General features: G+C 31.1%; 1 long non-coding RNA gene across 1 annotated transcript; it reads left to right on the top strand.

Annotated features, from left to right (window-relative positions):
• Positions 1 to 11,401: 11,401 nt before the first annotated feature.
• On the top strand, positions 11,402 to 12,860 carry LOC115988623. Its single transcript, XR_004091595.1, has 3 exons — positions 11,402 to 11,549; positions 12,479 to 12,554; positions 12,659 to 12,860. It is a non-coding gene; the product is annotated as an uncharacterized LOC115988623 (long non-coding RNA).
• Positions 12,861 to 15,786: the final 2,926 nt, after the last annotated feature.

The following is a 15,786-nucleotide window of genomic DNA, read 5'->3' as shown; positions in this document are numbered from 1 at the left end:
GCAGTTGGTTTGGGTTTGTGATTTTGGTGGTTAGGGATTGTGGTGGCTGCTAGCTAGTGGTTTTTTTTTTTTTTTTTCTTCAGTGGTGGTGGCTGGCAGTGGCTAGCCGTGGCTGTTGCTGGGGTTTGCTTAGATTGAGAAGAAAGTGGTGGGTTTCTTCAAAGAAAAGGAGAGAGATAAATAAGAAGAGAGAGAGAAAGAAATATAGTGAGAGAATAAAAATAATAATATTTAAATGAAGTTGTAATAAAAAATAGGACCTTTGATGTTTAGTATATTGTAAAATGAAGTGTTAAAATTGTTAAAGTAGTATTTTGAGATGTTAAATGCTAAAAATTTTGACTCTCTTGATGGGAATGCTCTTACTAGTTACTACTAGTTAGAGGCTACTAGTTTTCGGGCACACAATGTTGTTTGAAAAAACATAGGGACTGACCTCATCCCACTTACAACGTGGTCACTCAGTAGAGGAGGACAACCCTCTTCGGCTGAGCCCTACAAGTCTACAGCCATGAAGCTTAATTGGTTGAAACAAACTTTCTCACATAGAGAGGTCAGAGAAATAATCAAATTAAGAACTATTCTTGTTCGATTAACAAGCTAATTTAGGAGAAGTTATATCCTGTTTCCGTTGTATGTTACCTCTCCCTCACAAGAGAGTGGGCCCTACATGTGAGAGGTCAGAGAAATAATCAAATTAAGAACTATTCTTGTTCGATTAATAGGCTAATTTAGGAGAAGTTATATCCTGTTTCCGTTGTATGTTACGTCTCCCTTAAAAGAGGGTGGGCCCCACAGTAAAGGACATAATAATCAAACTTTCCAGAGGGCTCTCCTAGAAGGTCAACTTCTGGATCTCCTACTTCATATCTTTCTTTGAGCTTTTGCTGGGAGGATTTTTTCTTTCTCTTGAAATAATCTTCTTCAAAGCCTTCTTCTTTCTGGCAGTCAACACAATCACAAACGTCCCACCATATGTGACCGAAGGGTGATTTCCCTTCATAACAAGGCTTTCCATCTTCTCAAAATGCTTTGATTTGAAGTCCTTCTTCACCGACATAGGAAACTGGTTGGAGCATAGCAATTTGAGTTGGGAAAACTGTGACATCCTTCTTCTCTGATGGTGCCATCAAGAATTTTGTTTCTACTTCACCATTTGCTTTTCTGATAAAGAGAGGATCTTTGGACTGGATTGGTTTAGTTGCTTGATGAAGCATCTCATATTTTGTAATCCATGATTCTGGGAAAAGAGACATCATCTGGTCTTTGTTGAGTTGCCTTGGGACAAAGGTACACATGGGCGTCATTCCTGGATCAACTTGAATCAGCAACGCATCATTGGATTGGGCTATGTCTGGAACCGCCATGTCAAATGCATGATTCTGAAGTCTATATGCTAGCTGATAGTGAAGTGTGGCAGCAAATGTATCCTGCACCTGAGAAGCTCCCATAATTTGGACTTGTACTTTAAGAGCATCACAAAGATGGGGGTCCTTCAGAGACATGTTAAGTTAGGAAAATGGGTAACAAAAATTGAACCTGCATTTAAGGTGGTTTGGACCGTCCCTATGACAGCATTTTGATATTCCAAAAATCTGGAGTCAAGAAGTGAAATTCTAGAGACTACAGGGAGTCCCTTTCTTCCATGGAAAGTTAATGCCAACCTTATTGCTCCAAAGTGGAGGTGTGTATATCCCTGTTTCTGCCATGGAATTATAAACTCTCTAGGAAGTGCAAGGGTAATGAAATTTTCTATTTCACTAGTTGGAATATTATACTGGTCAAACTTAGAAGCTTGGACATATTCTTTAACAGTGGAAGACTGAGAAGGACCTAACAATTTTTTTATGGATTTTTTGAAAGAGATGTGAGGTTTATCAAACACAGTATAAGGATTTACAATAGGAAAGTCAGTAATAGGGATTTTACTATATCAAGGAAAATAGCAAGGAAATGGCATTGGTGTTTTTTAAGGTAATCATGGAGGGTTTTAATAATTCTTTTAGTTCTGGCTTCAAGGGTCAAGGTTTTGATTTGGTCTTTTATTTCTGAGGGAAGGTTTTCTATCATATTAAGGATATCATTAGGGTCTGCAGAGGAAGAGCTTGAGGATGAGGATGAGTCTGTAATAGGATATACACATAAAGGTGGAGGGATAATTGTGGTATTAAGGGCTGGAGGTTTCCTGGAAAGGTAATCAGTGATAAGGTTGTCCTTACCTTTAATGTGCTTGACTTGAAAAGACTATTGTGAAAACCAATTTGACCATCTGAGTAGCTGAGGATGTGGGAGCATTTTCCTTTTGAACTGGAGCATCTTGGGAAAGGAAGACATGTCCATTTCTACTAAGAAATTATGTCCAAGAAGGTGGAACTGGAATTTTTCAATTCCATGCTTGACTGAAAAAATTTCTTTGAAAGTAGAATGTTAATGAAGTTCTGAGGGCTTGAATGCACCACTTTTGTAGCCGCAAATATTCCTTTTGCCATCAATTTCTTCAAAAAGAGCTGCTGCCCAATATTCATCACTTGCATTTGTGTGGGGCCCACTCTCTTATGAGGGAGAGGTAACATACAATGGAAACAAGATAAAGTTTTTCCTAATTTAGAACTCAATATAAAGTACAAACCTACTCATTGTTGCATTTAATCCTAACAACTATCATCAATCACATTTAATGCGACATTTATGTGTCATGTCTCACCCACTCCCCCTTCGGCTCCATGAGACATGTGAGATGTTAGACCCAACTTTCAAATTCAAAGGATGAGGAATTTCTAATGATGTCCTCAAAGAATTAAAGGTTTTTGTTAACCTATGCCTTTTGGAGATATTTTTATAAATTTTTTAAGGGAAATGAAAAAAAAAAAAAAAAAAAAAAAAAAAAAACAACAACAACAACAAAAAAAACAACTGATTTTTTAACCATTTTTTATATCTTTTATGCAAATGGTATTAAAAATTTCTTATAATAGTTCATTAACAAATATTCTAAAGGGACCTGTTAACCAAACTATTATAAATAACAAGACCAAATCCCAATCAAGGTATGAGAACTTTGATACTCTTACTCTGCTAAATTTCCTTTCAACTATCTAAGCCTAACCAAATCGCCAAAGCAATTTGAAACTCTCTCAAAAATAAAAACTTAGAAGTGAATTTTGTTGATCTTTAGGTTTGTTTGATATTGTGTTGATCTTTAGGCTTGTTGGATACGAATTATCTCATCGAACACATATCAACACATGTTTATTCATGGATTGTGCTGTGATTGCTTGTAAGGTTCAACAGTACGCAACCATAACCAATCTCTTTTTGACAAGAAAACATGATATTTTTCTGAACTCTTTTTGACTTCTTCAACATTATATTATGCCTTAGTGGGTATTCCCAGCTCTTTGGGCTGGACATCAATAATGACCTTGGGACATAGCTACAACACCAGTACACCTCTGGGGAAAAAGAATTAAAAAAATTATCACAAATGAGCGTTTTAATGCATTTTCTTGTTAGGGTTTCTAGATCTAGCTAGCGTCTTGTTTTCCTTCCCCATTTTTACCCACTACTTAAATACTGCTATTGTCTTGCATTCACTTGTAGCCTAGGGTTACGCAAGATATTCAATAAATGATAACTCTTTCTTTGAACAAATAAGTTTAGTAAATAACACACAAAATTTCGCAATCTTTGTCTCAATTGTAAAATAAGGTTATTTTATTAATTTACCACTTTTCACCTTACCAATATGTAAACGATTTGTGTACCTAACAATATTACTCGAATGTTTCTCCTTTTATAATAAAATTACTTTGGTCTGGTTTCTCACCAAAATATATATATATATATATATATATATATTTCTCCCCTTTACTTTTTTTTTATTTTTTTATTTTTTATATATACAAGATAGAAATTCTATTCTAGTTTAATCTAAATGTTTATGCATGTGAAACTCTCTTCTAGAAACTTAAACCCCGACCCTTGTCCCCCAAACCCTACAAATGGTAATAATGCACTAAATATTAGTGCATCACCCTTCCATTCTATAAGTAGAATCGACTGACTTTTCTTTTATTTATAAAGTGGCAGGTATTGCTCTTTATTACCAAGTGAGAGTCACTTTCGGATTTATATTAAATAAACATACAAGATGCTAATAAATCCATTAATTTCCTGTTATTTTGTACTTGATTATCTTTTCACAATTGATAATATATATATATATATATATATAAAAGATATTAATTAAAAAATAATGCCATCTGAAATCTCAAACTCATGATGCCAAATTATGATCGTAATGATCACTTGCTCTAATTTCACCTTCAAGCCATTCCACAAAAGTAGAAACTCAAGATGATGTTTCTACTTTTGGGTCATTTATATCTTATATGATTAATTAAAACTATTCATAAATTTAAGAGGCATCACACCAATTATATATCGTAAACTAACAGTAATTTTGCTCTGCCTTGGCATGTCTATCTTTGTAAAGGTGTGTTACGTACGTATATCGCATATTTGTTGCAAATTACTTCTATTGTACCTACATGGGTTTGATACAACTAAGTCAAAACTTTCATGGTTTCGTACACATCTTTTTGCTAGTCCATGAAAACGGATCGTGGTTTCTAAGCCAAGTTTCCGGTCTATATAATACTTTTAATATATATATATATATATATGACAGCATAGTAATATTTGAAAATTATTTTGGAATTTTTGAATCTGGTCTTCTAGAGAGACAAGAGACACAATGCTCAAGAGATTTAAAAATGGTTATGTCCTCAAATGCTTTAAAAGAGTACTCCTAATTAGTAAAATAATTTTATTTTAAGTAGTATTATTTATAAGTAAAATTGGCCAAAGATGATATAATTCTTTTTAATTTTTCATTTTATTTTTCTCTCTCTTGACAAATTCTCAAGTTGGGGTTTTTTTTTTTTTTTTTTTTGATAAATCAAGTTGGGATTTACATGGGGGGCAGGGAGAATATATATATATATATATATATATATATAGGACAAAGTTTAAGGATAAAGTTTAGTTACAAAATTGGTTATAGCCTAAGACTATAACCTTACTCAATATTATTAAAATTACTATATATTTCGTAAATCTAACCGTTGGATTACATATTCTTTATGCTCTTAATACAAATGTCAAATTTTGTGCCAATGGAATATTATTTACTATATAATCTACAAGATTATATTTTATGCATAACTTTAAATTACAAAAACTTGCAATTTAAACAATCTATAGATAACATAGTTATTGATCTTTAATTTTCTAGAAATTTTACAAGTAAGGAGGTTATAAAAAGAAAATGTAATCCAATGGTAGATTTGTCAAAATTCATCTTCAATAAAAAAAAAATATTGAGTAAAATTGTAGTCTTAGGTTACAACCAATTTTGTAGCTAAATTTTATCTAATATATCTATACTGCTAAATTACTAATAAGAGGATTCTTCTGTTTGGGATTTATCATTTTGCGTACTAAAATGTCCTTACACAAATTCTTAAACTCTCAAAAATACCCATATCTTTTAGTTAAATAATTTTAAATTTAAAAAAACAAATTGGTTAAAAGAGTAATTTACTATATTTTAAAAAGTTCCTAATTTTTAGACTTTTTCCTTTTTCTTCTCCAATTTGAATTGCCACTTTTTATTTTAAATTCAAATTTTCAAACTTTTATCAAATTCAAATTTCCTTAAGTTTATGATAACCAAAATATAGGGAATAATTGTTTCAAAAATTAAAACCGTTTGAAACTTCTCATCTATTTAATTTTTAATTCAGTTTCTCTTATTTTGAAAAAAAAAAAAATACTTGCAACAATTATCACTAAATCTCCATCCCTCCACCTTTTTTTTTCTCTTGCAAAATTCAAAAGTTAAAACCACATTTAAAAATTTATCCCAAAAAAAAAAAACTCTCCACATTTTTTCAAAAACCTTCACATTTTAAATTATTACCACCACAATTAGATAGGATCATTTAAAAAAAATAAAAAATAAAAACTACTACGCCCAACACACAATTTTTTCCCTCTTCATTGCACTATATATCCAAAATTTGATTAATATTTACTTTTCAAAAGTACCAGTTAAGTTTTTTTTTTTTTTTTTTTTTTTCCTATACTAATATTTAAGGGGTTTCCCCTGTTTGGACTGGACATTTTTTTGGTTCCAAGATACCCCTACAACTTATGTTTAAGTAGGGAAAAAACTTGAGAATGATACTAAAAATATATCTCTAACTCTCACTTAAAACATTTCCTACAAAATAGGATCACTTTCCCACTAACCCACTTCTTCAAAGTAACTATACATTTACCTTTATTTTTTTAAAATAGAAAAACAAGTTAAACAAAAAAAAAAAATTAAAACAACCCCACTTTGCTGGGTTTTTTTTTTTCGTTCTAAAAAAATCATCCTCACATTTATCTTCCTATTAAAAAAAAAAAGTTTTTTTAAACATCCTCAAGTTTATCCAAAAAAAAAAAAAAAAAGATATATACACGTTTGATTACAATTTAAACTTTTTTTAACTTCTTTTTAAAAAAAACTAACTACTCTTAACTTCTTTTAAAAAAAACTAACTGCTTTTAACTTCTTATACTTATCTATACTACTATTTAAAGGGCATCCCCAGTTTGAAATTCTCAATTTCGATGCCCAAAATAATAGGGTCAAACATGTAAAATTACTAATTTAAAAACTCCTAAATTTTAGATAAATTTGAAAAAACATTGCCTAGAAGATGGGAACACTCCCACTAACCCACTTATTCAAAACAACTGTATAGCCCGTATCCTTCTTCTTCTTTTTTTCTTTAAAAGAAAATTAGAAAAAACAAGTTAAATAACACACGTTTCTAATATTTTATTTAAAACTAAAAATAAAAACACCCTTAATTTAAAACCTCCTAAATTTTAGATAAATTTGAAAAAACCTTGCCTACAAAATGGGAACACTCCCACTAATCCACTTATTCTAAACAACCGTATGGTCCGTACCTTTTTTTTTTTTTTTTTTGTTCTTTAAAAGAAAATTAGAAACACAAGTTAAATAACACATGTTTCTAATATTTTATTTAAAACTAAAAATAAAAACACCCTCACGTTCAGTAAAAAAAACACACACACACAACTAAATATATATATATATATATATATATACACATTTGATTTCCACCCTCAGACATTTAATTCAAGTTTCACTTTTTTTGTTAGTTTTTAAATTCGATTTAAATTTCAAATTTATTCAATCAACAATTTTAAAATCTTTTTCTTTTTTTTTTTACAATTTATCTAGCCGAGGATTCTAATAGCCCACTGCCCACTAACAAAAACCTCTAAACTCTAATTGCAGTTTTTCTTTTTTCTTAAAAACAAATAAACAAATAAATAAATAAATAAAAACCACATTTTTTTTATACAGTTTGTTTAGTATAGATTCTAATAGCCCACTAACCACAACTTCTCCTAAAGTTACTGTAGGGCCACAATTTGAGGCCCAAACCCAAAATGTATGGAGTCTTGGTCCAATGAGCCCAATACAATAAATTTGTAGAGAATGAATTGGAAACTTGGATCTTTGCAAATTAGATGATCAACTGATAGATTTTGATGGTGAAGAAAGAAAGATAACATAAGTTCACTAGGGAAAAACATCCTCGAATTTTACCCGAGGAGGTTGATTCTTAAATATTGTTCTTAAGGCTTTGTTACAAGTCTGGCACCCAAATTGCTCCCCCCCCCCCCCCCCCCTCTCTTTTCCCTTTCTCCTCTATTTTATATTGTCTTCCTCTCATTTCCACCGTCCACATGTAAATTTAGATTGATAGTGCTGATACTTGTCTCATCAACCCCTCCCTAAAGTCTTTGGGAGTGGTTGTAAAGGCTGAAAAGCATGGTTCAGTTAGTTGCAGAGCATTTAATGTGATAGTAGCAGCTTTCTCTTAGATATTTCCATGCCTTCCTTTGTCCTGTCCTTTCTTAATACTTATCCTCTTCCATGGAATGGTCCGGAGTGTCGCTCTTAAAATCCGAGGATGTCTTTCCCTAGTGAACTTATGTTATCTTTCTTTCTTCACCATCAAAACCTATCAGTCGATCATCTAATTCACAAAGATCCAAGTTTTCAACCCATTCTCTACAAATTCATTGTATTGGGCTCATTGGACTAATACTCCATACATTTTGGGCTTGGGCCTCAAATTGTGACCCTACAGTTACTATCTCTAATTTATATATCTCACACAATTTCTAAAAAGAAAAATATATCTCATACATATTTGACACATCTTTTTCTTAAAAATTAACATACATTATCTTTGTTTAAAAGTATCTCATATGTCAGCTTCTCTGCATAGTTTTTTTATATTGTTTCTCCATTTGTTCTCATCCTCATTTCTTTCTATTGCTAAAACAGTGTTCTACAAAAGGAATCAAATTCTGTCTTTGGATTTTTTTGTGAAATTTATAATAGTGGTTGTAGTATTTAATTATGGGTTATTTTCCTTCCTTTTTTTAATTTAATTTTTATGAACAAGTTGTGAATGGGTTTGTGTTGCTATTGGAGTCTAATACAATACACCATCATCAAAATCCAAAAAGAAGAAACTCTATTTACAAAAGCAAAAGACTTCTTTATCATAGCTACTGACGGTTTGTCTTTTGATGAGGATTTCACAATTCGTAGTTAGTTTTTGTTGAATATTGGTACGTTATTTTTACAAAAGCATTTACATCATGTTGTCAAGTTTTGATATTTATCCTCTGTAGCACTGTGGTTTCTTTTTTCTTCTTTTTTAGGGACTACTGTGGACTGCAATGATTAATGAGATTGAATAGCTTACTTAATTGCGAAGTAACAACGGTGCAATACCAATGTTGCCTCCTATTTAATGTTTGCTGTTTTTCTTATTTTTAATCCTTACCCTTTTTTAGGGTTACATATCAACAATTTTGTTGGATTGCATACTGGGCATATTAGATGACTTCGGGCGAGAGACTTTACAAAAATATTGTATGATTCAAGGCTCATATAAAGTGGTAGTTGGTTGTTTAAGACCTTTTTTTGTAAAAAAATAAATAAATCAGCCTACCTATGTCTATATTTATCAATTTGTGTAATTCTACGTTGGATTCAATTTATTATTTTTTGGAATGGTAATGAACATATCATTATTAATTGAAACTCCTATAGTTTAACTTTATTTTTCTCAATCAAATCTTTTCCATATGAAATTAGTTATCCCTAGCAATTGTTGTGCCTTTCACTACAACTTCTTTTCATTTTTTATAAGAAAATACATTTTTAAAATTAATTAAAAGATAATATTGCTTACGCGCAAGCCTTTCTCATAAAAATTTAAAACTATTTATTATTATTATTATTATTAATACTTGCTTTTTTTAGACATTTGAAACTTTTGTACTAGAATTATGCCAGTTTTAAAAAATAAATTACTTTTGGGCTTGGGTTCAAAAAAATTATGTGGCTTGATATTAAACTTTGAGAATAGATGGCCTTCTCAAACAGTATTCTTGGTGTTTTAAAAAATTAATACTTTAATTTTTTTTTTTTTCATTTTTAGGCAATTAAAACATTTGCTTTAGAATTGTGCCAGCTTTAAAAAAAAAAAAAAAAAAAAAAAAAAAAAAAAAAAAAAAAAAAAAAAAAAAAAACAAACAAAACTTCTTGGCCTAGGATTAAAAAAAAAAAAAAAAAAAATAGATGCACCAAAATACAAAAAATAAAAAATTATGTGACTTGATTTTAACTTTGAGAATAGGTGGACTTTTCAAATGGTATTCATGGTGTTTAAAAACATTTAAGACAATTTTAAAGATAACTTCACAACTTCCATTACACACACAAAAAAATAAAATAAAATAAAACCCCCTACATAACATGAGAGCCTTTCCAATAAAAAAAAAATACTATCTAATATTTCGGGTTAGGAAATTTCAGCCAATTAAGCTACACTGCGTACGTGCGTGCTCAGAGGCTCTTTTTTTTTTTTTTAAAGGTTAATAATTTGCATCAATTATAATTTGGGATTAGTACTGATGATGTGCTAAAATTGTCAATGGGTTGTAGGCTCCAAGTTGCTCAAATGGATACCTGTGAATAAGAACAAAGGGACCAAACAGAAAGCACCGGTGTGGTATTGACCAAAACCCTTTTGAATGTCAAGTTAGTGAATGAGAAGTCTCTATGAACTCTATAGTGAGAGAGCTAGCGAGTTTCTGTGTACTTGAGAAAAGTGGAGGCCTAGTGTTTATATAGTGGTGAAAGGCGAATCGAAATCCCTTCAAAATAGGGATCTTTCCTTGCTTGGCGGGTCTGGCACTTAGGGTTTCCAAGATTTCAAGGCGCCTTTCCATATAAGAGAGATATGAGTGAGTAATGGGTTTTATCTTGCATGTTATACAAGATATTTCCATGTTTAGGCATTCATGGGGACCAAGTCAAGCCACGCTAGATCCGTTAGCCTCTTCACCCCGTCGGCCTCTTTGCCCCGTCCTCGTTGGTTTATAGAAGCGCCTGTCAGGTTGTTACCGCAGGGTTGTCGCTCATGTTCCCGTCACCCCAGGTCTTCCATTTGTTTCCGTAAAGCTAACAGGCTTGCTGGCACCGTCTGCGTCCTTGCGTGACATGTCCAAGGACATTAACTTTCGGCTAAAATACCCCTATCAAGTACATTTTCCAATTACAAAAAAAAAAAATAATAATAATAATAAAATAGAGGTGTGATGAACAAATTATTTTACCCGCAAACACATAATACTCTCTCATTATACCCCTAGATTTTCTTTGTGATTGGAAAATGTAATAATCCCAAATTATAATCGATGCAAACTATTAATCTTTACCAAAAAAATAGAAGAGCCTCTGAGCATGCGTGTGAGCGCATACTCAAAGTTTAGTTTGAATTAATGAGCATATTTGACCCCTTTTTAATTTTTAATTTTATTTTCATGTGTTCTTAGTCTATATATATATATATAAAACCGAAGCCTCTGCTAGCTTCACAATTTTCCATGTCACCTTTTTTTTTAATTATTTTTTATGTTTTATTTATATTAGAATTTTTCCATTTATTCCCCCCCCCCATCAGCTTTCACGTCACCTTTTTTTTTTTTTAACGTTTTTGCTAAATAAAATGTTTTTTTAATTCTTCTTAACGTTTTTTAGCTAAAACGTACACTAAGTGTTTCTTTTCTTTTTTTTTTCTTTTTTTTTTTTTTAAATTCTTCTTAACGTTTTATTAGTATTATATTATATTATATATTATATATATTATATATATTAATATATAGATTATCAATTTAGAACCCTAATCTAAGTTTACAACTCTTTTTTTAGCCTTCACGTCTAAACCCTACAACCTCTCTGTTTTCTAACATACACTGGCACGCCAAAACTCGATCCTCCCACCGCCACCGCCACCATGGATCACTGCCACTGCATCGATTTCTCTTTGCCTCTCCATCGTCGCTCAATCCAGCCCATCATATTTTATTTTGAGGTAATTAAAACATGTTTTTTACTCTCCTTAATTTCTATATATTGCTCTCTCTTTATCCGCTTCAATTGTTCATGGAATTTTGTTAGTTTGTGGTTGTGGGTTGCTATGGATTTAAGTTTTTTTGTTTTTGTTTTCATGGAATTTTGTTGGTTTGTGGTTGTGGGTTGCTCTGGATTTAAGTTTTTCTTTTTTTTTTCTTTGCAGATTTCCACGTTTTCTTCTTCTTACTTTGTTGTCAAATCTATGGCAAAGAAGAATCACGAAATTTTTGTAATTAGATTTTCTTTTTCCCTTTTTTTTTGTATGCAATTTTTATTGGATTTTTGGTTTCTTGGGATTCTTCTATTTGGTTTTAATTCTGGGTTTGTTTTAGTTGATATATAGTGTTTTTCTCATCTTCATTTTACATTGGTTTGGATTTTCTTTTTCCCTTTTTTTGGTTATGCAATTTTTATTGGCTTTTTGTTTCCTGGGATTCTTCTATTTGATTTCAATTTTGGGTTTGTTTTGGTTTGATATATAGTGTTACTGTCGTCTTCATTTACATTGGTTTTTCCTTTTTATAAATTATTATAATCTCTGGGTTGTCTTATATGATAGCCTACGGAATGTTATGTTAGGGCTACCGCTATTTTGGATTCTTTGGGAATTTGTTTTGAAGGTCGGGGTTGGTTAGTATAGTTGTTTAAGAGTTATATAACTCATTTATATATGATTATGCAAGATGGGCATGGTATTAGATATTATAAATTTGAGGCAGAGATTCAGAGAGAGGGTTAAGAGAGACTTAACAAATAGCAAGCTTTAACAAATACCTCTATCATTATGCAAAATCAAAAGGCATGATACATATTTTTAATCTGTTGACTTCATAACCGAAAAATACATAGGTACCTACAAAAACCTCATTTTATGTTTTCAATTTTTAGGCACAAAGGAGCCTGCACAGGCCTTGAGAGAAAAAACAACCCTTGGTTATATTGATGCTGGTGTTGCTTCAACATGGTACTCTCTTTTCTTTTTAAAATTCTCTCTTTTCATTAAGTTTTTTTTTTTTTCTTACACGTCGTTTGATAAAATTTGTAAGTGATTGTTTGTTGTTGTTCTAGAAGTCATAATACATGGAGAGTGGTAAGGAGGAAGATAAGTAGGGAATGTGATGCTGTGTTGTTGATTTAATCAGGGTGAGATGTATTTGTTGGCCTTATTTTCTCAATGTCATTTTTTGTGTGATGTAAAAACATGACTGTCATTTTTTTATGCTTTTTCAATTGAACCAGAATGGATTTTTTTCTCCAACTTAAATGAATGACTAGCTTTTATGTACTGCACCTATTCTTTGAACTTGCTTTCAAGTTTCATATGATTATATTCTTTAAGAAAACATGTACATACTCCAAATTAAAAGGTAGACTCTAACTATTTGTATTAAAAATTTGTTGTTTTTTTCCTCTTGGAATATACTTTTAAATCCTTTATGAGATTTTGTGTTACCAATATTTGCTATAGCTCAATTTGTTGTATAATTTATAGTGGTGGAACTACTGAGTGTGTATTTTGGCTTCTACAATGAAAATGGTTGGTTTGAGATCTCTAAATGTGACAAGACTTATTTGCGAAGTTTTGTTTAATGGTGGGGAGCAGAATTTTGTGTTGGGTAGGAAACATAGGCAACCACAAAATTTCAGAGAGTGGTTAGAGATGATCACCCGGAATGGAAGTGGTGGCTGGATGGTATGAATGATATAATATATTAAGTAAATGTTTTGAGTTGTTGTGAGAGTGAATATTATTTTTTCACTTTAACATTAGAGAAATCGATGCATCAATAATAAAATTTATATATTTATTTTATTAATATATTTCATTCTATTTTTCTCCTCAAAATTTTTATAGAGATGGTAGTAGCTTCAAAGGATACACAAGTAATTTATTCATATTATTTTTTTCCTATAAAGTTTTATTCTCTCATTGTCACCATTATCTACCCATCAATATATTTTAGCGTACCAATTACTTGCATTGGTACCAACTAATAAATTTCCAATAGGTTTAATTCTTTTTCTTGGTGATAGGTTTCAAATTTGCTACATAGAACATTTTAAATCAATTTTTTTTTTCTATTTAAAGTTGTGCTATTACCCCAATCCATTAAAAATCACTACTCATGTTTTAGTTTTAAAGTTGTAATATCTATTGGACAATATAGTATTTTGTGTTTAAATGCATTAATATTGTTCTTTTTTTAGAACCAAAAAATTTTCATATTTGAATGATATCTTGAATAATCACTAACTATATATAGTATATTATTAATGTCATCTCTTATTTATAAGCATTTCATTTAATTATATAAGTTATTCCAACTAAAATAAAATGAAATGAAGATTTGAAATAATATTTTAAACTACCATAAATAAACATTCGATATAAACTAAAATTAATAAAATTTTCTTTTTAAAATCTTATTTTCAATAGTTTTCCCGTGTATCGCACGGGTTAGCGACTAGTTACTCTGATTTTGGAACCGGATACGATGCTGTTGGGATTAGTATACCTTCACTTCACGATTCACTGGATTAAGGAATTTTGTTTTTTACATTTTATTTTTTATTGTCATTCTATCATTCATTTTTGCACAATTATTCGTCTCCTTCCTTTACCATTTTTTTTTCCTAGTATATATGAATATTGCCTTGTAACCGTGTAGACTATAGTAATCATCTTCTCCTCTATTTTCTTGAACATAATGCACAGTAGACAGTTGCCGGGCCCTCCAAATTAACAAGTAAAGCATAATTAATTTTGTACAATTTGATGGTTTATGTCCATAACGAAAAAACTCTAAACAACGACATTTTTACTATTTTAAATTGTTTTATTATAATGAGGCCATTAGGAATATATATATATATATATAGAGAGAGAGAGAGGCTCACCTAATCTAATCATATACCGATTCTAAAAATAAGGTTACTGCAATATGATTAGGATTTACTTTACTTGCACTAGGTCCTAATAAAATGAATCTAATTAGAATACTATTCAGACTTGGGCCTATAGGCCCTATACTGCAATAATAGGCATAGGCATTAACTATGATTCAGCCTTGATTTAAAAAATGCGTCGTAGACTAATTACTTGACATGACACGATGAATTGAAGATTTCATACTCCTGAGTCCTGAAAGTTATAGCCATGCATCAAAGAAATGTCAAGATATTATTATTGATCAGTGTTGTTCTTTTGAATTTAATAGGCCCATTTTTTCTTATCTTTGAATAGACTCTTTCAATAGTACACATGGGGATGGGGGGCAGATTCATCAGGCTTATATCCTGTTTAATTTCCCAAGAATAGATGAAATTAGAAAACCACCAAATTCTTGATCATTGCAATATCTGCACTTTTTGTGATTTTACTGTTTGTGATCTACACAGTTTAGCTGAGTTGCCTGTGCCAGTCAAAGTTAAAAGTTTGTGTAACCTCACAATATTGCCTAGGCTAATACCATTTCGGCAATGATTTGTTTCCCACAAAAAAGAAAACATGAAGTTCTGAAGCATTGGAGACAAAGCTTGTACTAAATACATCAGTTGTAGCGCCAAGTATATATATATATATATAAATGATAATCACACAATTATAGTTGTGACAAAGTTCTCCTAAATAATGTGCAACTAATGTGACAAGAAATGTAATTTTAGCACTCAAATTTATATTTATATGTATGTATGTATATATGATTCTCCCAAATATTTTAGTTAAAAATCATATTAATATTTTCCTAATTACATAATTATTTATTCCTATTAAACAGGTCAGAAAATGAAAAGTGGCCATGGACAAGTTATTACCTTTCTGTGCAGAAAAAGCAAGACCAACAGAAATAAACAGAGATCAGCTTGTATTTTTAGGAGTAGGGAAAATGATGCTCCAGGGAAACCTCCACCCTCTCCTATAATGCCTCATGGTGAATGTCCGTCCTCTAGTAAAATGGATCCTATGTTATAGTATTCGGAGCAACAATGGACTACAGTGTATATTGAACTCTCATTTAAGATTTCATATTGACAAGAATCTGCATCATGATCAAGCTATGTTAAAGTAGCCTCGGACATGCTTTTCATTGCAGATTCTCTATACCGATCTGCATCTCTGTGTGTCACCAAGTGTGTGTGTGTGTGTGGAGAGAGAGAGAGAGAGAGAGAGAGAGAGAGAGAAGAGATCAACACTT

This window comes from Quercus lobata, chromosome 5 (genome assembly GCF_001633185.2).
Source record: "Quercus lobata isolate SW786 chromosome 5, ValleyOak3.0 Primary Assembly, whole genome shotgun sequence".
NCBI lineage: Eukaryota > Viridiplantae > Streptophyta > Magnoliopsida > Fagales > Fagaceae > Quercus > Quercus lobata.
Note: the sequence above shows the minus strand (reverse complement) of the source record. Positions and strands in the feature narration are given on the sequence as shown.